This window comes from Ictidomys tridecemlineatus, chromosome 6 (genome assembly GCF_052094955.1).
Source record: "Ictidomys tridecemlineatus isolate mIctTri1 chromosome 6, mIctTri1.hap1, whole genome shotgun sequence".
Taxonomy (NCBI): Eukaryota; Metazoa; Chordata; class Mammalia; order Rodentia; family Sciuridae; genus Ictidomys; species Ictidomys tridecemlineatus.
Window position 1 is genome coordinate 5879231 of NC_135482.1, and position 23956 is coordinate 5903186.

Sequence of the window (23956 nt, forward strand, 5' to 3'; positions counted from 1 at the left end):
GCACGAGTTTAGGGCTTCCCAGTCTTCCTGTGCATGCACATAGCTCCACACATACGCCTGGCCTCTGAGAGCCCCAGGAATGGATCAGATTGTGGCACCTGACATGCGGACTTCTTTTAAGCTTTTGCTTCATGTATAATTTGCCCCAAGCTGTTAGCCTCAGGCAGCTTTGATTTTCAACAGTGAATCTGGTTTTTCCCAGTAAACTGGGGAAGACAGTTGGCACTAGGGGAGCCTCCAGACAAATACAGCCCTGCAGGTCGACCTGGGAGCCAACAGGCGGGTGAAATACACACAGTTCTCTGGGGATGAGACTTTGCCAGTACTAAGCCCCTGGGCTCCCAGGTACCTGCTGGACCTCACTGAGGATGCAGCTGCTCTTTGTCAAGGCCATGCTGAACTGGAGAGTGGGACAGGACTAGAACAGGTTAAAAGGTGCTTCCCCAAAGCCCCACTTTTCTAGCATAAATGCTCCTGGATAGTACTGTGGTTTGAATATGCCTCCTTGAAATCCATGTGTCGAAAACTTATTCCTTGGGGCTGGGGCTGGGGCTCAGTGGCAGAGTGCTTGCCTAGCACGGGTGAGGCACTGGGTTCAATTCTCATCACCACATATAAATAAAAATAAATAAATAAAATGTCCATCAAAAATAAAAAATATTTTAAAAAAAGAAAAGAAAACTTAATCCTTGGATTCATAAAGGTAATTTGAAATTACCATCACGGACTTCTCCACTGGAAATGCCCTTCCTTCTGAGGGACGCTCCTCATTGTCTTCCGCCCTCAGGGGCAGCTGCGGAGAAGCCTGCTCTGCCTTCCCGGTTCTGCATCTCAGGCTCTGGCTGGGACACTGTGCCCAGCAGGAGAGACCCCATCGGCATCTGGTGTGGACGTCAAGGTTGGGGACAGCTCACTCACAGGAGGGAGGCGAAGCCACCGCACTGGCCCCATGGAGGCCTCAGGGAGAGCAGGGCTGGCGGCCAGCAGGTCCAGATGAGCTGGAGAGAGCCAGGGAGGGAGACTGGCCTGGGCACGAGCGAGTGGTGGGGGGAGGCAGGGGGAGGCCTTGCTCACGTGGGCAGGGCCTCGGCAGTGGGGCTCCAGTGGGGGCCAAGGAGAGCACCCAGGCTTTGTTTGCCACTTATCCATATGCAAGGGACAAGGGAAGAAATAATCCTGCTACAGGCTGTGAGCCTGGGGCATGAAGTGATGCAGTCACCCCCCTCTACATGGGGAAGAAGCCCAGGGAGGCAGACCTTGACCTTCCTGAGTGCGCCCTCCCTCCCTCCTGCCTCCTGCCTCCTGCCTGGGTTGGCAGGACTGCAGGCCCCTCCCCACTCCTGGCTGCACATCGGCCTCTCCCCACAGTGCCTGGTCCCCAAGGCTCAAGGACATCAAATCCTGAGAGAAGGTTTATCCCAGCCAGGAGCCCACCAGCCATCCCTGCTTGTGCTTTTCAGACATCTCTCAGGACAAAGGCAATGCGGAAGGCCTGGCGGCTGGGCCAGCAGCTGCACACCAGCTCTGGCCTCATCTCCAGCCTCCAGAACCCCCAGGACTTGGAGCATGCATGAAAAAGGGTCCGATAAACCCGTGAGTTGCTGCCTCCACAGCCCCAGCCACCTCCTTCCAGGGGCAAATCCAGTCTGGCCCCGTCCCCACTCCCTCTCCTGACAGCCCAGGGGACACATTCCTGTGCCCCTCCCTTCACCGCCATGGGCGGTCTCGAAGGACCTGGGGGGCCGCAGATGGCCAGCAGACTCAACGCCTCAAGCTGGGAGCAGGGCCTCCTGTCCTGAGGACATCTAGGACACTGGCAGCGTCGCTGTTGGGTGTCCATCCAGGCACAACTCTTCTTACCTCCCTGATTTCTCCACCTTTTGTGGTGTCACCTATGAAGTTTGGTCAGAGAGGTGATGGCGCTGGCTGGGCAGCTGGCCTCTAGTGTGGGCGTCCAGTGAGCCCCTGGGGGTAGACAGCCCCTGAGCAGCTCTGGAGTGTTTAAATTCTGGACTTCAGCAGCTCCTGGGCGTCCTGTCTGCACCGGGGACATTCTGCCCCATGGAACCGTCTCTGTATCTCAGCCTTAGTTCATGCCAACAGTTTATGCTAACAGTGGGACACGTGGTGGGGACCTTGGTGTGGCTAGATGCCTGTGACCTCCAGCCAGGCTGGAGGCTGGGTGACTGATGTCAGGCAGGCTGGTGCTCCAGGCATGTAAGAGCAAACCCCAATACCATCCCTGGACACCAGGGGTCAGTTGGGCTTCCCTGGCTGGCAATTCTCTGTACCTTGTCACACATTGTGTTGGGGGAATTCGGCACTGACCAATGGGAGAGGACACTGGAACCCTGTCAGGTATCGCTCAGGTCTCTGTCCTGTGGGCTTTTAATAGCGTTAATGTCTTCCTATCTGGTCTGTCATCTCTTGCTCCTGCACAGGATCCTGACATTGGGAGGACATTGACCATGAGTTTCTACAAGAGCCAAGCTGATGGTGGCACTACCTCCCCAAACTGTGGAACAGTAACTGAATAAAACAGTACAAATGCTGATTTCACAGTGACATGAAGGGCATTCTTTCCTTAAACAATGATTCTGATATTTAAAAGGGCAAAGCAAAACCCCACCACAATTTCTTCATGTTGCATTTGTGGATTAAAAGTAGCCTGTCTCTGGTATTTCATTACAGTAACAAAACAATGATTAACGCATATGCTATGGTTTACATGATCCTTCAAAACCTACACTGAAATTTAATTGCTGGGGTAAGCGTATTAAGAGGGGACCTTTCAGAGTGACTGCATCACAGGACTTTGTCATGGTTGGATCACCATTACTGCAGGAGTGGGCTAGTTTTTACAGGGTTAAGTTTGTTATAAAATCAAGTACGGCCCACTTTCTCTCTGCCTCAGATGCTCACTTGCCCTTCACCATGTTAGGCTCAGCATGAAGGCCCTCCCACAATCAGCTCCTTGCTCTGGGACCACCCATCTTCCAGAACCATGAGCTGAACAAAGGGCTATTGCTGATAAGTTACCCAGTCTCTGCTACTTTGCTACCAAAGCAGAAAATGGATGCATACAGGAGAATCCATGGATTAACTATTTGTCAACAACCTGATAGATGGAACAAGGAGACAGAAGTAGTAATTAACAACCCCCAAAGGGAAGTGACTTCAACAGGACGGTGGGGCAGAGAACCTGGGGACGGGCCCCTCCACTGATATAACCAGTAGACTGCAAAAGACGATCAGCATCCACCATTTCAGAAGTCGGCCTCCTGCTGGTCAGGACAGCAACCAAGGCAGCTCTGATAAAGGCAGAGGCTGTGGCTCTTTGCTAAGGGCAAAGTCTGTGCAAACACACCCAGTCCCCTGTTCTCGTGCAGAGAATGGTCTTGGACCACATGGCTGGTACCAGGATGGGTGAAGACCTTGCCCTCCACAAACGTGAGGCTGTGCTCCGGCAGGGTGGCAGACACTGAAGGACCCACAGACCTCTGCCTGGGCTGGGGAGCTCCCAGTAGCACCCATCAGGAGAGTCAGAGGTAGTAGTAGCTCGTTTTCCCTCTTAGGAGCCAGGCGTTTAAGGCCATCTTTGTGGGAAGGTGTGTGGCGCAGGCCTCGGTGCAGGAAAGGCCAGGTGCTGGCTGGTGTTCCTGTGCTGCTCCTCCTCGGCACCAACCACAGTGGGGCCAGGAGTGTGACCCTGGCCCACGGCTGCCTTCCCCCAGCTCCTCTCAACCCCTTGCCTGGCACTGCCAGCCTCACTGTGGGTGTGGCCAGAAAAGAACCTGGTCCTGCTCTGAGATGGGCTCCCAGCTTTTCATGAAGCACTGATACCCTGAAGAGGGGGTGACCCCCCCAGCAAACGTCTGTAAAACAATCGAAGCAGAAAAAGGAGGCCCAGCCACTGAGCCTGGAAGCAGACGTGCAGCTCCGCTTGCTGTGGATGGAGGCCTCTTCCCGACGCAGACGCTCTGGGTGCTCGTGGTCGTGCTCAGAGGCCACGGCTCCTGGAGAGCGAGGCTGCCAACAAAGTGGGAGAACTTGGGAGTTTTGAGAAAGAATTTTTACTTTGAATCCACATATGCAACACGAAGAAACTGTATGGGGTTTGCTTTGCCCCTTTAAATATCAGAATCATTGTTTAAGGAAACAGTGGCGAGGGTCCCCTCCTGTCACTGTGAAATCAGCATTTGTACTGCTTCCCTTATCCGGAATTACAGTTTACAAAGGAAATGCTTCCGTTTCCTATAAAATATAAACCGCAAAAGAAAAAGAATCATCTACAGTTCACTGACTGAACTCAGGGACAGTGGAGCAGAAAACTCAGCAACCTCAGTCAACAAGGAATACATGTTCTGCAGAAGTAGTTCTCACCAAGTCCTGGGGTGGGTGCTGTCTTGGGGGGGCACGCCTGGGGCCCTGGGTATGATGCTCAGCACTGGGAGAGAAAAGGTGGCACACGGTCAGCTCCAGCCTTGATATAAAAATGAGCGATTTCTGGGGAAGGTAAGAATTCTATTTCCAGAGTTGTCAGGGCAAAGCACTCCCAATGCCCAGTGTGTGTGTGTGTGGGGGGGGGGATCACAAACCACAGAAAGAAACAGGAAAGTATGGCTGGTTCACAGAGGGGGAAAAATGTGATGGAAACTATCCCTGCAGAAATCTAGACACTGGAATTTTTGACAAGAATGTAAGTGTTAAAGGAATCCAAGGACAAAGGACTGATGGGAAAAGGAGACGGGATAATGTAGGAGAAAACAGAAAATGCCACCAAGGAAAACATGTAAAGAACCAAACAGAAATTCCGTAGCTGATGGCTGTGCTGTGGCTGTGGGAAGTGAACTTGTGAGCCACTGGGTCTGATCCCCAGCACCAAATAAAAATTTTAAAAAAGTCTTGTATCCATCTACAACTAAAAAAATAAAAATAAAATAAAGAAATTATGGGCTTGAAAAGTACAATGAAGGAAACAAAAACCCAGTCGATGGGTTCCACTGCAGTGTGGGCATCTGCCAGGCTGCCCCCATCTAAACACCACAGACTGGTGGCTTAAAGAACATGAATGTACTTTGTCACAATTCCAGAGGCTAAAAGTCCCAGAGCAAGCTTCAGCAGGGGCAGTTTCTGACAGGGTCTCTCTTCCTGGCTCACAGTCAGCTGCCTTCCTGTTGTGTTGTAATATGGCAAAGAATGCAGGGTGAGTGCGGGGTCCAGCTCTGCTGTCTCTCCTTAGAAGCTAGTCCTAGTGGATCTGGCCCCTCTTGTATGTCCTTGTTTACATGAACTATCTCTGTAAAGGCCCCACCTCCAAACAGTCCCCAGATGCACTTGTGGGGAGGGGCTACACAACCACGGACTCCATAACAAACCTTCTCTGACCAGGCAGAAGAAGGGATCAATGAATTCAAGGTAAGACCCTGAAGCTGTCCAGTATGAGTAGACCTGAAGGCCCTCAGACATCCAGTACAAGCACCACAGTGGACTCAGAGGAAGAGAGAACAGGAAACAAGGATATGAAGAAAAATGTTCCAAATATTCATGAATTTGCCCCAAAACAGAAACACACACATGCAAGAAGCTGAATGAGATCAAAGCAGCTAAACCTGAAGTACCCCGGAGACCTGGAGCATCAAATACTGGAAACACAGAGCCACAGAGACTTGTCCTCATTGCAGACATAGCCCACAGATTCCTTCAACCAATAAGTACCACCCTGCTGCTGTGTGTCAGGCGCCATCCTAGGAACTGACAAAGGGGAACTTCAGTCCTAATAAGGCTTATATTCTGGGGACAGAGGCCATAAAACACAGAAATCCATAAAACATTGAGCAGGTGGCACTTGGGGTGCATGGAGAAGCCCGGACACAGGAGGCTGAAGATCTGCATGAGCTGCAGAGCTGGAGGCCGGGGCTGGGAACATTCCACACAGTCTAGCTGGGAAGAGCAGGTGAGAAGCTTCATGCACTGTGCAGAGGATGTCAGGTGGAATCAGGCACGGGTCCTGAAAAAAAAAAAAAACCAAACAGAAGTCCTTGAAATGAAAGAAACAATAAATGAAATTAAAAGCTCAATAGAAAGCACCACCAAGAGTTAAGATCACTTGGAAGACAGAACCTCAGACAATGAAGACAAAAATGTATCTTGAAAAGAATCTTGACCACACAGTGAAAATGGTAGGAAACCATGAGCAAAACATTTCAAGAGTTATGGGATAATATAGAAAGACCAAATTTAAGAATTATTGGAATAGAGGAAAGTACAGAGTTCCAAACCAAAGAAATGAACAATCTATTCAATGAAATAACATCAGAAAAATTTCCAAACATGAAGAATTAATTGGAAAATCAAATATAAGAGGCTTACAGGACACCAAATATATAAAATCACAACAGATCCACACCAAGGCACCTTATAATGAAAATGCTTAGCATACAGAATGAAGAGAGAATTTTAAAAGCCACAAGAGAAAGGAAACAGAATACATGTAGGGAGAAACCAATTAGAATATCTGAAGATTTCTCAACCCAGACCATAAAAGCTAGATGACCCTGGAACAACATATACCAAGCTCTGAAAGAAAATGGAGGCCTACCAAGAATCTTATATCCAGCAAAATTAAGCTTTAGATTTGATGATGAAATAAAAACTTTCCATGATAAACTAAAGTTAAAAGAATTTAACACTAGGAAGCCTGCACTACAGAACATCCTCAGCAAAATATTCCATGAGGAGGAAACAAACAAACAAACAAAAAACAACAATGAAAATCAGCAAAGGGAGGTATCACTAGAGGAAATACTAGTCAAAGGAGAAACCAACTCAAGTTAAATACCAAAAATAAACAAAGATGACCAGGAATGTAAATCATGTCTTAATAATACTCCTGAATGTTACTGGCCTAAACTAACCTATCAAAAGTCATACACTGGCAGATTGGATTTAAAATAAAAAAGTCCCAACAATGTGCTGCCTTCAAGAGACTCATCTCATGGGAAAAGACATCCACAAACTGAAGGTGAAAGGTTGGGAAAAAAAACATGCCACTCACATGACTGCGGAAACAAGCAGGGGTTTCCATCCTCATATCAAATAAAGTACACTTCAAGCCAAAGTCAATCAAAAGGGATAAAGAAGGACACTACATACTGCTCAAAGGAAACAGACATCAACAAGGCATAACAATTATAAATATATATGCCCCAATGGAGCATCTACATTCATCAAAAAACTCTTAAGTTCAAGAGTCAAATAGACCACAGCACAATAATTCAGGGTGACTTTAACACACCTCTTTAACCACTGGATACATCTTCTAAACAAAAGCTAAACAAATAAACTATAGAACTCAATAATGCAATCAATAACTTAGACTTAACAGAGTTATATAGAATATTTCTTCCATCAATGAGTGAATACATTTTCTTCTCAGAAGCACATGGATCCTTTTCTAAAATAGGCCATATATTATGCCACAAAGAAACTCTAAAGAAATAAAAAAAAATAGAAATACTACCCTGCATTCTATCAGATCATAATGGAATGAAATTAGAAATCAATGATAAAATAAAAAATAGAAGCTACTCCAACACCTGGAGACTAATTAATATGTTATTGAATGAACAATGGATTGCAAAAGACATCAAAGAGATTAAAAAATTCTTAGAGGTAAATGAGAACACTGATACAACATATTGAAATCTCTGGGACACTATGAAGGCAGTATTAAGAGGAAAGTTCATTTTATGGAGTCCATTCTATAAAAGAAGGAAAAGTCAACAAATAAAGTACCTAACATTACATCTCAAAGCCCTAGAAAAAGAAGAACAAATCAACACCCAAAGCAGTAGAGGACAGGAAATAATTAAAATCAGAGCTAAAATCAATGAAATTGAAACAAAAGACACAATTGAAAAAATTGACAAAACAAAAAGTTGGTTCTTTCAAGAAATTAATAAAACTGAAAAAACCCTTAGCCATGCTAATGAAGAGAAGGAAAGAGAAAACTCAAATTCCTAACACTTGTGATGAAAAGGGAAATATCGTGATGGATACAACAGAAATACAGAAGATAATTAGAAATTATTTTGAAAATTTGTACTCCAACAAAATAGAAAATACCGAGGCATCAACAAATTTCTAGAGTCACATGATTTTCCCAAACAGAATCAGGATGATATACACAAGTCAAACAGATCAATTTCAAGCAATGAAATAGAAGACGTCATCAGAAGCTACCAACCAAGAAAAGCCCAGAACCAGTTGAGTACACAGCTGAATTGTATAGGACCTTCGAAGAAGAACTAATACCAATACTCCTCAAATTATTTCATGAAAGAGAAAAAAAGAGAACAGGGCTGGGGATGTGGCTCAAGTGGTATTGCGCTCGCCTGGCATGTGTGCAGTCCAGGTTCGATCCTCGGCACCACATACAAAGATGTTGTGTCTGCCGATAACTAAAAAATAAATATTAAAAAATTCTCTCTCTCTCTCTCTCTCTCTCTCTCTCTCTCTTAAAAAAAATGAAAAAGAAAAAGAGAGAACACTTCCAAACTTATTTTCTGAGGCAAATATCACCCTGATTTCAAAGCCAGACAAAGACACATCAAGGAAAGAAAACTTCAGACCAAATATCTCTAATGAACATAGAAGCAAAAATTCTCAATACAATCCTGGCAAATCAAATACAAAAACATATCAAAAAGATAGTGCACCACCATCAAGTGGGGTTCATCTTGGAATGCAAGGTTGGTTCAACATACGGAAATCAATAAATGTCATTCATCACATCAATAGACTTAAAGATAAGAATCATAGATCATCTCAATAGATGCAGAAAAAGCATTCGACAAAATACAGCACCCCTTCATGTTCAAAACACTAGAAAAACTAGGGATAACAGGAAAATATCTCAACCTTGTAAAAGCTATCTATGCTAAGCCTCAGGCCAACATCATTCTAAATGGAGAAAAATTGAAAGTATTCCCTCTAAAAACTGGAACAAGACAGGGATGCCCTCTTTCATCACTTCTATTTAACATAGTTTTTGAAACTCTAGTCAGACCAATTAGACAAACAAGATAAATTAAATGGATATGGATAGGGAAAAAAAGAACTCTGTTTATCACTATTTGCCGACAATATGATTCTATACCTAGAAGATCCAAAAAATTCCACTAGGAAACTTCTAGAACTAAAAAATTAATTTTGTAAAGTAGCAAGATATAAAATCAACACCCATAAATCAAAGGCATTTCTGTACATCAGTGACAAATCCTCTGAAAGAGAAACTAGGAAAACTATCCCATTTATAATTCCACAGAAAAATAAAAATACTTGGGAATCAACGAAAGAGGTAAAAACTCTGTAATGAAAACTATAGAATACTAAAGAAATAAAGAAGAACTTAGAAGATGGAAAGATCTCCTTGTTCTTGGATAGGCAGAATTAATATTGTCAAAATGGCTATGCTACCCAAAGCCATTATATATCTATATATCTATATCTACTATACAGATTTAATGCAATTTCAATCAAAATCCCAATGACATCTCATAGAAATAGAAAAAGCAGTCATGAAATTCATCTGGAAAAATAAGAGACCCAGAACAGCTAAAGCAATCCTTAGCAAGAAGAGTGAAGCAGGTGGCATTCTTCACCAGACCTTAAACTATACTACAGAGCAATAGTAATAAAAACACATGGTATTGGCACCAAAATAGACTTGTTGACCAATGGTACAGAATAGAGGACACAGAGACAAACCCACATAAATATGGTTATCTCATATCAGACAAAGGCACCAAAAACATACATTGCAGAAAGGATAGTCTCTTCAACAAATGGTGCTGGGAAAACTAGAACTTCATATGCAATAAAATGAAATTAAGCCGTTATCTCTCATCATGCACAAAACTTAAAGTGGATCAAGGCCTTGAAATTAAACCAGAGAGCCTGGGACTCATAGAAGAAAAAGTAGGCCCAAATCTTCATCATGTTGGATTAGATCCTGACCTCCTTAATAAGACTCCTATAGTGCAAGAAATAAAATCAAGAATCAATAAATGGGATGGATTTAAAGTAAAAAAGCTTCTCCTTAGCAAGAGAAACAATCAGTGAGATATATAGAGAGTCAACAGAATGGGACAAATTTTCACCACATGCACATGAGATAGAGCACTGATCTCTAGGACATATAAAGAACTCAAACATCTTAACACCAAAAAAAGCAAATAACCCAATGAATAAATGGGCCAAGGAACTTAAGTGACACTTCTCAGAAGATGATATGCAATCAAACAACAAATATATGAAAAAATGTTCAACATCTCTAGCAATTAGAGAAATGCAAATCAAAACTAAGATTTCATCTCACTTCATTTGGAATGGCAGCTATTAAGAATACAAACAACAATAAGTGTTGGCGAGGATGTGGGGAGAAAGACACACTCATACATTGCTGGTGGGACTGCAAATTGGTGCAGCCAATATGGAAAGCAGTATGGAGATTCCTTGGAAAACTGGGAATGGAACTACCATTTGACTCAACTATCCCACTCCTCAGTTTATATCCAAAGGACTTAAAAACAGCCTACTACAGGGACACAGCCACATCCATGTTTATAGCAGCACAATTCACAGTAGCTAAATTGTGGAACTAACCTAGATGCCCTTCAGTAGATGAATGGATAAAAAAATGGTGGTATATATACACAATGGAATATTACTCAGCATTAAAAGAGAATAAAATCATGGCATTTGCAGGTCAATGGATGGAGTTGGAGAATATCATGCTAAGTAAGCCAATCCCAAAATACCAAAAGCTGAATGTTTTCTCTGATATGAGGATGCTGATCCATAAAGAGGATTTGGTGGTGTTGGGGAATGGAGCAACTTTAGATAGGGCAAAGGGGAGGGAGGGGGCATTGGGGTGAGGAAGATGGTGGAATTAGATGGACATCATTACCCTAAAGACATGTGTGAAGATATGAATGGTGTGACTACTTTGTGCACAACCAGAGACATGAAAAATTGTGCTCTACATGTGTACTATGAATTGAAATGCATTCTGCTGTCATGTATAACAAATTAGAATAAATAAATAAAATTTTAAAAAGAATACAAACATTAATAATGATGGAGAGGATGAGGAGGACAAGAAACACTTATATACTGTTAGTGGGATTGTAACCTAGTACAAGCACTATGGATAACAGTGTGGAGATTCCTCAAAAGGTTAGAAATGGATCATAAAACCCAGCTATATCCCTCCTCAGGATTTATCACAAAGAACTATCGTCAGCATACTATAGTGATATATGCATACCCGTGTTTATAGATATTCACAATAACCACACTATGGAACCAGTCTAGATGTCATTCAATGGATGAATGGATAAAGAAAAAGTGCCATACATACACAATGGGGTTTTATTCAGCTATAAAAAGGAACAAAATGGCGTCATTTGCAGGAAAATGGATGGCACTTGAGAACATGTTAAGTGAACCAAGTCAAACGTAGAACACCAAGGGCTGTTTTTTTTCTCTCATATGTGGAAGCAAGAAAGGAAAAAGAAAAAGAAAGGTGGGGGCAATCTCATGAAAACTGAAGGGAGATCTGCAGACTCGAGGAAAGGGGCCAGCAGGAAGGAGGGCGAGGGGGTGTTGGAACCTGCCACATAGGAGCGGAGCACCCTTAGCCTTGAGTGATAGGGGTGTGACTGGTTTCTGCTGCCCGAGGAAGCAGGTGGATCTCACCTCCCCTGGGCAGGGGAATGGAACCATGGGAATCACCAATGAGACTGGGCTGCACCCCTCTGAAACCCAATCCCTTGACTAATTTGGGTGGAAATTTCTGGAGTGCCTTCCCCTCAATAAATAGGGCTTCCAGCGTGCTCTCTCTCTTTGTCTGCCTCTCTTGCTTCCCTGGTGGGAGCTGGGGCCAAGGAGCTGTCGCTGAACCCCAAGAAAAAGGTACTTTTTGTGTCTGATTATGTAGCACCAGCCCAGTTCATCTGGAGTGACCCCGACTGGTTTAATCACGTGTGTGGCAAGGGGGAATGATATTTACCAGATCACCTTGTGAAATCATGTCCATGTATGAATATTTCACAATGAATCCTACCATCAAGTGTAATTATAATGCCCCAATAAAAATATGGAAAAAAGAACTATTTTCTGCCCCATACAAAATGAGCCTAGAAATCAATACAAGGAAAACCTTTTAGAAAGCTGACAAATATGTGGAAACTACATAATCAATGGGTCAATGAAGTAAGGAAACTTAGAAGATAACTTGAGGTGGATGAAAAGGACAGTATAACATACCAAAATGACTGGATCCACAAAAGTAGGAATCAGAGGAAAGTTTATATCTGTCAACGACTATGTTAAAAGGGAAGAAAGATCTGAAACCAACATTAGGACTACATATTTTAAAGGACTAGAAAGATATTCAGCAGGACTGCGGTTGTGGCTCAGTGGTAGAGCACTTGCCTAGCTTGTGTGAGACACTGGCTTTGATTCTCAGCACCACGTCAGAATAAATAAATAAGATAAAGGTAATGTGTTCATCTACAACAAAAAAATATTTTTTAAAAAAATCTATTCAGCATTTTAAACTTTAACTTAACAGAAGGGAGGAAAAATTAAAAGTAGAGATGAATTAAATAGAGAACAGCAAAACAGTAAATATCTGGGTGTAGTGGCACATGCCTATAATCCCAGCAACTTGGGAGGCTGAGGCAAGAAATTTTCAAGTTTTAGGCCAGCCTCAGCAACTTAGTGAGAACCTTATTAAAATTAAAAACTAAAAGGCTGGGAAGGCAGCTCAATGACAGAGCAACCATAGGTTCCATCCCCAGTGTTAAGAAGAAGAAGAAGAAGGAGGAGGAGGAGGAGGAGGAGGAGGAGGAGGAGGAGGAGGAGGAGGAGGAGGAGGAGGAGGAGAAGAAGAAGAAGAAGAAGAAGAAGAGAGGAGGAGGAGGAGGAGGAGGAGGAGGAGGAAATCCTAATCAGAGGGCTGGGGATGTGGCTCAAGTGGTAGCGCACTTGCTTGGCATGCATGTGGCCCAGGTTCGATCCTCAGCAACATACAAAGATGTTGTGTCTGCCGAAAACTAAAAAATAAATATTAAAATTCTCTCTCTCTTAAAAAAAAAAGAAAGAAAAGAAAAGAAATCCTAGCCAGAGCGACTGGCAAAGAAAAAGAAATTTAAGAGATCCCAGTTGAACAGGAAGAAGAAGAGTGATCTGTATTTACATGGTATAAACTTTTATGTGGGGGTAAAAAAGAAAGTTTCACAAAAACACTCTCAAAATTTAGGGGAAAATTCAGCAAAGTAGAGGATACAAATTCAACATGAAAAAATCAGTTGTGCAAACCACCTGAAATACCACAAAATAAAATAAAATTAAGGAAGTCAGTAATCCAAGGAAGTCAAAACATCATGAAGAAAGGTAGGGAAGACATAAATGAATATCTAATAAATAAAATGAAGAAATTAAAAAAGAATAAATTAGGGCTGTGGTTATGGGTCAGCAGTAGAGTGCTCTTCTCACACCTGTGAGGCCCTGGGTTCAATCCTCAGAACCACATAAAAGTAAATTAAATAAAGGTTAAAAAAAGAATGAATGGCAAGAAATACTTTACTGTTCATGGATTGACACTAGCATATTGCTAGCATAACAACAGATTGAAGTTCAGGGCTGGGGCTGGGGCTCAGAGAGCATTTGTCTAGCAGGTATGAGGCCTTGGATTGACCTCAGCATCACCAAAAAAAAAAAATGAATTCAAATTTTGAAGCACAGATTATACTGAATGCCTACAGCATTTGCACAATCATAAAGCTAAACATGGTTTAACCATTGTTTGGGACCATCTGTACACAGCTATAGTAATCAAATTGATACCACTGGTTATCAGTGATGAGTCCTGCTTCCCCACATGTTGAAGTTTGAACATTAGAGAAGCATGCCAAGGCAAGCACATGAAACAGGATTTATTTAAAAAGGGGTAACAGACTTCTCCCATGAGGGAGAAGGGGCCACAGCTGGTATCCTGGTATCCCAAGAAGCAAGGTGTTCTGCCCTTTTCTTATGTCCTAGGCTTCCTTTGTTCTTCTGCCTTTCCACCCTTATCTTTCTCCTTCCTGCAGATGTGACTAGGCCCAGGAATGCTCAGTGGGAAGGCCAAAAGGTGGGAAGCAGGTGGGCTGAAGGGGGAGGGGCAGGATGGAGTAGACAAGGCACATTAACAACCTGATTGCTCCCTATAGGGAGGGGAAATTCCTGGGACAGGTTACCTAGGCAATAGGTTGGAGCAGGGATAGGTTCTTTTTTTTTTTTTTAAAGAGAGAGAGAGAGAGAGAGAGAGAGAGAGAGAGAGAGAGAGAGAGAATTTTAATATTTATTTTTTAGTTTTCAGCAGACACAACTTCTTTGTTTGTATGTGGTGCTGAGGATCAAACCCTGGCCGCATGCATGCCAGGCGAGCGCGCTACCGCTTGAGCCACATCCCCAGCCCCCAGGGACAGGTTCTTGATAAGATCCCTCAGGGGACAGTCTCCAACTTCCCAGACTCACTCAAAATTGGCCTCCTTGACCCGACCTGATTTGATTTACCTATGAACACTGACTGCCTGTCTAATCCTGGCTTCGTTCCCTCCTCTAATTTTAGGAACTCCTTACTGCTATAAGGAGAAGGAGCGACGTTTGTTCTGCCTGCTTCAAAGCTGAGAGGGAGCGATGTGAGGGGGCAAGCAGCTTTGGAGTTCCCTTTTAGAAGTCAGGTCGGTTTGAAGTTTGGTTGGGGAAGAACAGGTTGTGAAATCATCTGGGGATGGGTGCTTCTATGAGAGAGAAACAAAAAACATGAGTACTGAATAAATGATGTATCAGCTGAAACACTTCAATATATAATAGAAATTCTCTCACCAGGAGGTGTGAGGGCTGGGAATTTGCCCCCATAACAATGTTGGAAAGGACAAGGCCTTTATTTAGGGATGGAGACCTTTAACATCCCCAGTTATCAGGAATGTAAACATTTAACTTTTAGTGTTTCAGATGTCCATCCCCATAAGATGTAGTTAAATAATTTAATGTCATCTGATCTTGTAAAATCCTTTTATTAGTATGACCTCTATGTCTAGTAGAGAACCCCCTTTAATTCTATTACTTAGGGCTGGATAATCATATTAGCAAACACCAAGCCTACCTCTGTAGGTTAGGAATATCCGTAGGCCTTAAACTAAAAACTACTCTGGCAGTTCCTCTTGGTAGTTTCTTTTCGTAGTTTTCAGGCATTTCTGTCTAAGAATCTCGTTTGTAGTCTTCAGACTTATTTATTTTGGGGGCTAACACAAGGTGTATACCTTAAGCTACATCATCATCATCATCATCATTATTATTACTATTATTATTATTATCATTATTATTATTATTTAAAATACCCGGGAATGGCTATGTTTTGGTTTTAACTGTGTTTGCTAGGTGTTTAAGAGGAAGCAGTCAAACTGACTTTTGTTTCTATTTATTGTTAATAGTCAGCTGAGTTTCCATGGAAGTCACTCCTGAAGGAACTTGAGAGTAGCTTCTCAGTTCTGCTAATGCCATTTGCACTAGGATGGGTCCAGGTCTTGCTTGACCATGTGGCTTCCCTTGGAAGCATCAGAGATGTCTCCCTTCTCCAATGAGCCTCCTCTTTCTAGCAAATGCACCGATTGGCTTTCTGTTCTCCAGTGGTCTCATTAATCTCTCTGATCGGGAGGTTATGTGGCCCAGAGTTGCAAAGCTCTTTAGAGAAATTCCCTGGATTAAGACTGACTCGGAGGGCAAGAGCCAAAAATTGGTTTTCTTGGTCCTTTTAATTTAATTATAATTTTTTTTTTAGAGAGAGAGAGAGAATTTTTTTAATGTTTCTTTTTTAGTTTTCGGTGGACACAACATTTTTATTTGTATGTGGTGCTGAGGATCAAATCCGGGCCACACGCATGCCAGGCAAGCACACTACCACTTGAGCCACATCCCCAGCCCCAATTTAATTTTAATTTTTAATCTTGATCTTAAGCATCTAGAAAATAAGTGTCACCAGTCTTAAATTAAAAGTACTGGGCTTTAATGTCTCTATCTAGGTGATGGCTTATTATCTTAAATTAACCCAGGTTGTGTGTTCTTAAAGCAATACCTCAGCAAAACATTAAGAGGCAATCAATCTTTAGACTGTTTAAAAGGAAACTACAAAATAAGATTAACAAGAGTAAAAACATATTTAGTTCGTATAATAGCTACCTTGTATTTTGGCTGAGTTATAAGCTGATCTTTGCTTCTTAAATATTGATTTACAAAGTTTACATAAATTGTTGTTTGAGGTCACATGAATATTAGCTAACACAATATGATGTCACATTTAAAACATGAATTAAAGAAAGGCTGAAAGTTTTTAACCTTTTGTGGAAAGTAGCAAAATCCTTTTGTGTTTTACAGTGTTAACCTTTGTATAGATTAGACTCTCATTAACTTAAAAATATATTTAAATTGTACCCTAGTGTAAAAAGTAACAAAAAAACTTTATATATCTTATAACAGGTCCAGTTATAGAACATTAAATGATATAAATAAATACCCAATGTGTTTTTCTTTTAAGCCTAAAATTACAATACAACTTTAGAACACCAGTTTGATATAATGCGCTTTTAAAGCTTTTACCTTAAAGAGTTGTATACCTAAAAGATATGAACACATATAATATACAAGGAAGTGTAATAGCACCACAATTACATTGATGTTTTTATATTAATCAGGTTTAGCTTTTAAAGAAATGACAGTCCAATGCTCTAAAATAACACTTCTTGTTTAACCAGTAGTTTAATTCCTTTAAGGTTACTTGCTCTAGAAAAAAGAAACAAAACTTAATAAACACAAAGTTATGGGTAAACTAATGTTTTAAGAAATCTTTGTCCTTTAAACATATGACTGATTATTAAAACAAACTTACACAGACCTTCTTTATCACTTACTTAAACCCTCTTATTTATTCATCACAAAAAGACTTTCTTACCCAGAAACACTTTTTTCCCTTTTATTAAATATGGTTTTCATACCTAAAACCTTCTAATTTCTCCTTCCCATCTGCTAACTTCCTTTTCTGTTCACATTTTGAAACAATCCTTGAAAATTTTTGAATTTAGGCAAATTATTTTATTTTAATAAAAAGAAATATTTTATTTTACTTGTAATACTCTTAATTGGAACAGCTGAAACTTTTGGGTCTTTGTATATAGAAATCATCTATAAATCTTTGTATGTAGAATCACATCTGTTTACCATTTCATGAAAACACAGTGTTTAAGTATATAGAACCTGTTGGGACTTTAAATTTTTAGTAACTTTTTTAGTGATGACAAAGCAACTTTAAATCCTTTTTTCTTTTATTTACAAACTTATGAAAACATCAATAATGTTACCCAATGAAATTTAAGGAATTAAGAGTACTTGATAATATTTAACATTTAGCATTTTAACCTTGTAAATTTAATCAGATGACTAAAAAAATTAGTCATACAAAAGAGTAATCCCCATGTCAAATTTATTTTACCAAAATATTAGACAAGAGTATTGAATAGTATTAGCCATTTCTTCCTTGTTGAAGAAAAGTCCTAGATCCAAGGGATATTAGACAATTTATATACATCAACATTTTATTATTATTTTTTTGACCACTTAGAGAAACTTGTAAGTTTAACTTTAAAGACATCTTTATTTTTATCTGTTTACCCAATTTAAATCAAACAGTTTTAAACCATGTGAATTAAAGATATTTAGATCCATTTTTTTAAATTTTATGAGCACTTATTCACTTATATATCAATTTTTATATCATGTACATGATATATGGATATACACACATATGGACATATAACACATAATAAAAGTGTGTACATATAATATAATAGTAAAGGCCTTGTACCTTTTTGCAGGTGAAATCTCCATTGCAATGTTTACAAACTCCACAGTGAAATAAAAATAGAACTGATTAGAAAAACATTAACCTAGGTCTGCAGAATCAAAATCATGAGCTTGTTACCGCTGTTGACCGGTGACGAGTCCTTGCTTCCCCAATGTTGAAGAATAACACCAAAGAAGCACGCCGAGGCAAGGTCAGAGTAGAAATTAGAAGTTTATTAAAGGACAGCAGAAAAGACTTCTCCTGAAGGAAGAAGGGGACCCAAGAGGTGGAATCCGTGGAAGTGTGGTTGTTTCCCCTTTTTATAGTTTTGGTGATGGAATGTAGGTTGGAAGGCCCAGGGGTGGGACACAGGTGGGCCAAAGAAGTAGTCTGAGCAGGAAGGACTTCATTATAACTTCTTTGAGGTGGACTTTGGCCTAGGGCCTTTTCAGGACTTCATAAACATTCCATGAGTTGATCTGTTTTCCCCGAGTCATTCCCAGCATGGCCTCCATTTTAGATTTCACTCGGTATTAGACCCGATTTACCTAACTACACTGACTACCTAACTTTAAATCTGGCTTCAAGCTCAAAAAAAAAAAAAAGTACAAAATCTAAGAAAAAGCAAGAGTCCTAGAAAAAATGACCAGCCTGTAATTAGAAAGTACCACACAATTTACTTTTTGGAAAAGACACTTTTACTTGTTTTTTCCTTGGGCCTTAGATCAGTCTCCCACTGAGCTTGCAGGCTTCTTCCATTTGCATTTCAATGTAAGTCCTGGCTCAGGTCTGGAAGGAGCAGGGAAAACTTCTAACCTGAGCAGAAACCTCATGTCTAAGGCATTTTAACCATTTTTTTCCTTGTTGGTAATTGGACAGGTTTGGATGTTGAAAATTATAATACCTTATTTTCTATTAATTTTGAGAGCAAAGCTACAATATGAAGCTCCTTACTGAGCAGGTCCATTATTTTGTGTGACTGTTCCTAGGGCCTCAGTGACAAACAGGTTAAATTTTGTCCACAGGTAAGTTGAGAACAGGGGCTCAAAATAAGGCCTTGTTTTAATGTTCTTACAGGCTTCCAAAACCTATCCATAACTCAGGGGGGGGGTAAACTTTTTGGGTGAATTTATTCTTTAAAAGTAGGTGGCCCTTTATGGATTCAGGATTGAGGGTGGTGTTTTTAATGTCTCCCTGAGTTTCTCATGAAAATAGCAGGGCTTTCCTGGGGGTCCTGAGTAACTTCAGAGACCTTGGAATAGTTAATGGGCTTTTGCTTGATCTTCCTGAGGGCGTCAAGATCCAACACTTGGAACCGTGTAACTTTGTAAGCATTCTGTTCATCATTTGGATCCCAGTCAGAATCGTTTCTGGGAATCGCCTGTGCTCTAGATGAATATTAGGTTTGCTTCTAGCTTGTGATGTTGGGGCATGGGCAAGATGTAGGTCCATCCCCCAATTCTTCAGCTACTTGCTTTAGGGTGGCCTCCTTCTTATTGGAGGCTAAAGTTTGCTAAGGATTAATATAATATTTTTCCAGGTGAGGTCAAGTACCTGGCATAAGTTTAGAAACATCCCAATATATTTATTTAGATCCTCTGAAAATTTCCCTGAATTTGTTCTTATTTGTTTTAAGTTGGGGGGCGGTGCTCTAGATTTCTCTTCCTCAGTAGTGATTCCTTAAGGCCTTCTCTCCTGGTAGACATTGAGGTTAGGCCTGAAAACACATGAAAATGAGGCACTTTCCCGATCATCTGTAATTTCCCAGTGTGTAGACTAGTGGTCAAACTGACTTGTGAGAGAAGCCCCCACGTGAATGATGGAAATTATAAGTTTTCTCCCTCATCAGAGAAAATTTTTTATCTAATTAGGGATGTCTCCCTAAACTTGAGCTTTATTATGGTCCAGAAAACCCATCTCTCATCATTTGGCTTTGCCAAAGTTATTTCTGGCTTCTTTGGACAAAGTGCAAGGCTCCCAGTTTGCCCTGTGCCAGAGACCCTGGGAGGATTCAGACTTAAGGGTATTACTGCTTTCCTCCCTGCCCCTATAACTCCAGATTATGAAAAAAAAAAAAAAACATGAAAAAGAGGATAATTGTATGTCCTAACCTTTTGTGCCTAATTGCTGTCCTGTAGGCTAAAGGAACCTCCTGAGGGTAAGGGGAACATCTATTGGTTGTTAAGCACATAAGAAACACCATTTTCCGGAGGAATTTATGGGAGGAGTTGGTTAAAATAGAGTGCCTCCCTCTTACAGCATTTTGTTTTAAGTATGTTAAGTACAACTGAGCAAAGGAAAAGTAATGGGAGATTTTAAAATGGCTTGTGAAGGCTAACTATGTGAACAAAGGGAACCTGGATGTTTTCTCACTAATCATCCCATGTCTTTCCCTCAGTCCTACAATCTGAATTGCTAGTGTTTCTGATTGGCAAAAGAAGGGAGCATCCAGGAGTGAATGGATGCGGGATTGGGAGTGTTGCATGGCCCACATGGAGGCAAATATAACTGGGGCTTTCCCTCAGTGCCATTCATGTACCAATCACCTTAGATACCCCTTAAGGCGGTCGGGAGGAGTTTTCAGAGAAAGAACCTTAGGATTTTTGCCTGAGTGTAGCCCAGGCCAGAAATTCCGCAATTGTTCCATACTCCTTCAACCACCTTCATGCATCCAAGGCAGATCAGGACTAGGGACACTGTGTACTCATGCCAATTGCTCTGCGGGCCTGGACAGAAGAGTAGGAAGCAGCTTTGGCAGAACCCAACATGCCTGCTCTGTATTGAACAGGTGATTGAGAGCTGCCTAGGCCAGGAAACCTTTCATCTGAGTCTTGATAAGTGGTGGCTGCACTAACTGCATTTAAATAGCCAATGGGTGCCCATCATCTTACAAAATGAAAGAGACAGAAAGATGCACCTCAAACAGATTCGGGTGCGTGGAGAAGAGCTTATCTCCGTGTAGATCTCGGTGGAACCTCCAAATATGATACCACTGGTTATTGGTGACAAATCCTGCTTCCCCACATGTTGAAGTTTGAACATTAGAGAAACATGCCAAGGCAAGCATATGAAACAGGGTTTATTTAAAAAGGGGTAACAGACTTCTCCCATGAGGGAGAAGGGGCCACAGCTGGTATCCTGGTATCCCAAGAAGCAAGGTGTTCTGCCCTTTTCTTATGACCTAGGCTTCCTTTGTTCTCCTGCCTTTCCCCCCTTATCTTTCTCCTTCCTGCAGATGTGACTAGGCCCAGGAATGCTCAGTGGGAAGGCCAAAAGGTGGGAAGCAGGTGGGCTGAAGGGGGAAGGGCAGGATGGAGTAGATAAGGCACATTAACAACCTTATTGCTCCCTATAGGGAGGGAAAATTCCTGGGACAGGTTACCTTGGCAACAGGTTGGTGCAGGGACAGGTTCTTGATAATATCCCTAAGGGGACAGTCTCCAGCTTCCCAGACTCACTCAAAATTGGCCTCCTTGACCCGACCTGACTTGATTTACCAATCGACACTGACTGCCTGTCTAGTACTGGCTTCAAAATCGGTGTGGTACTGGCAGGAAGAAAAGACAAATATATCAACAGGTGAGATTCCCAGAAATAGGTCATTTCAGACAGTCATGTGACAACTGTGGACAAATAATGACGCTCCACCACATACACATGAACTAAAGTGCTCCTATCACCTGGTCACATTGAACTCAACATTGAGCACAACTGCCTCCGCCATCCATACAGTGACCTGCGCCCAGGCGTGGCCTAGGAGGGGGAGGAGGCGCTACAGCCTGGCCCAGGTGTGTAGGGGCTGCACCCTCTGGTGTATGCAGGTAAGCCCTGTGGTTCTGCAAACAAGGAATCGCCTGACAGCACAGTCCTCGGAACATTCCCCACATTAACCCTTTCACTCCGTGTGGCCAAACGATTTCCAACAATGGTGCCGACACCATTCCACAGGAAAGAAGCCCCTTCCAGAAACGGTGCTGGGAAAACATGCACAGGAGTGAGCCACCCTCAGCTGGCACGTATGCAAAACTAACATTGGATCAAAGTCCCCACGGATGAACTCAAAAACCACGAGGACAAATTGGACTTCATGAAAATTGAACCCTTTGGGCATGGCTCTCCACAGAGGGAGAAGGCCACACAGAGTGGGAGAAGATGACCCCAAGAAGCACCTCCTACTAGAGCAAGGCCCTGCGCACGTGGAGAACAGACCACCCCTCACCCACCAGGACGCCTCCTACCAGAGGACAAGCACCAGCTGGCACGGGGGCCACGCTGGTCTTCCCAGCTACCCAGGAGGCTGAGGCAGGAGGATCACAAGTTCAAGACCAGCCTCAGCAACTTAGCGAGGCCCTGTCTCAGTAAAACAGAAACGGCTGGGCAGGTGGCTCAGTGGCAGAGCTCTTGTCCTAGAAGGTACAAGCCCCTGGGCTCAGCCCCAGTACAGCAAGGGAGGAAGAAAGGCAGGGAGGAGGGGGAGGAACCAACCACAGAAAACAAAGGCTGCCAGGGCCTTGGGCAGGGCGTGGAGCCCTGTGCTCTGGCGGGAACCTCAATGGTAGAGCCACCGCGGGAAACAGCACAGTGGGCCTCAAAGATGGAAAGAGACTTGCCCCGTGAGCCAGATTCCACTTCTGAGTCTATGTCCACAGGAGCTGAAGGAGGGTCTCACAGACACCGCTGTACCCCCACCTTCACAGCTGCAGGTGGAGGCCAGTGTCCTCTGGCAGGTGAGTGGATCAGGAAAGCAGGGGACAGGAGCCCTTATCCACAGAGACCCACCCCAGGTGCCAGGGGATGCCTGAAGCGGCGCATGAGCCACGCTGCACACTGTGCTGCTGTCCCTACCCACTTGTGCCCACCAGGAGGGTTAATTTGTAGCCTGGGCACAATAGGGACAATAACACGGCTGACCCGGGAGCTGGCCAGCAGCGCCCTGCAGTGAGGGTCTGTGAGTGGGGTCCGTCTCTCAGATCCGTGGCCCTCTCCAACCTCTGCTCTGCTGCTGAGGGGAGATGCTGCCGCGCCCAGGTGGGGAGCTGAACTGGGGGGAGGATGTCAGCATGAGACATGATCAGAACGAGAGCTGTCCTCATGCTACCCAGAAGGCCGTGATATTTTATATGGATAAATTCTTTTCTCCTCAAATTTCCCATTTAAAAAGTTGCCAACTGCTGACCACTGGTACCTGACACCCAAAAAAGACAAACCACAGCAAGGGGGACTGCAGGATGGGATGTCATTCTTCCCTCAACATGGGGTGCTGATCCCTGCTACCACCTGAATGAATTTAAGGACATCAGGGATAAAAGCAAAACATGAGCCCACTCCAAAGACGTCACTGTGTGAGTCACGTTCACCAGCGAGAAAGATGGCTGCAGACCCTGTGGGGCGTGGAGAAGGGGAAGCCGCAGGAGCGCAGAGTCTCAGTTTGCAGGGCAGAGTCGGGCAGGCGCCAGGGTGATGTTTTCCACCCTGGTCATGTTCTAATACCACTGAGCTGCACACTTACACGAGTTCAGAGAGTACGTTTCAGGCACAAGTCTCACCACAAAACAAACACAGACGCTCACACAGAGCCAAGTGGCCCTTGGAGGACAGTTGCTCAGCAGGCCTGGGGATTCCATCCCACATTCTCAACCAAACCCCTGACTCCTGTCAGGCTGCAGGAGACTGTCCCTAAGGTCTGGGCGCATCCTTCTTGGCAAGCGCCTCTGTATATCTGAGGCTCTTTACACCAGGGATGGGATCTGGGCAGGGGCACTGGGCCATCTCTCTGGCCTGGGAGGGGACAGGGAGTGAGTTGGGGCAGCTGGTCACAGGGCAGCTCCACCCCACTTGACCAAACCCAAGAAAACCCCTGGACATAGAGGCTTGGTCAAACTTCTCTGGGGAGCAGGTCCCACTCCCTGTGTCACACCATCTGCCAGGCAGTCAGGGACTGCACTGATGTCTGGCAGAAACCTGTTCACTTGTCCCCAATCTGACATCTACAGAGTCCAGACATCT

At 43.1% G+C, this 23956-nt stretch overlaps 2 long non-coding RNA genes across 2 annotated transcripts; one reads left to right on the plus strand and one right to left on the minus strand.

The window, feature by feature from the left end:
• The first annotated feature begins 1301 nt into the window (after positions 1-1301).
• On the plus strand, positions 1302-2554 carry LOC144378489 (uncharacterized). Its single transcript, XR_013440208.1, has 2 exons — positions 1302-1593; positions 2442-2554. It is a non-coding gene; the product is annotated as an uncharacterized LOC144378489 (long non-coding RNA).
• Positions 2555-3597: 1043 nt separating this feature from the next.
• Positions 3598-18098, minus strand: LOC144378490 (uncharacterized). The gene is made up of 3 exons (XR_013440209.1): positions 17972-18098; positions 14695-14855; positions 3598-6010 (listed from the first exon to the last, which is right to left on the minus strand). It is a non-coding gene; the product is annotated as an uncharacterized LOC144378490 (long non-coding RNA).
• Between the last annotated feature and the right edge of the window lie 5858 nt (positions 18099-23956).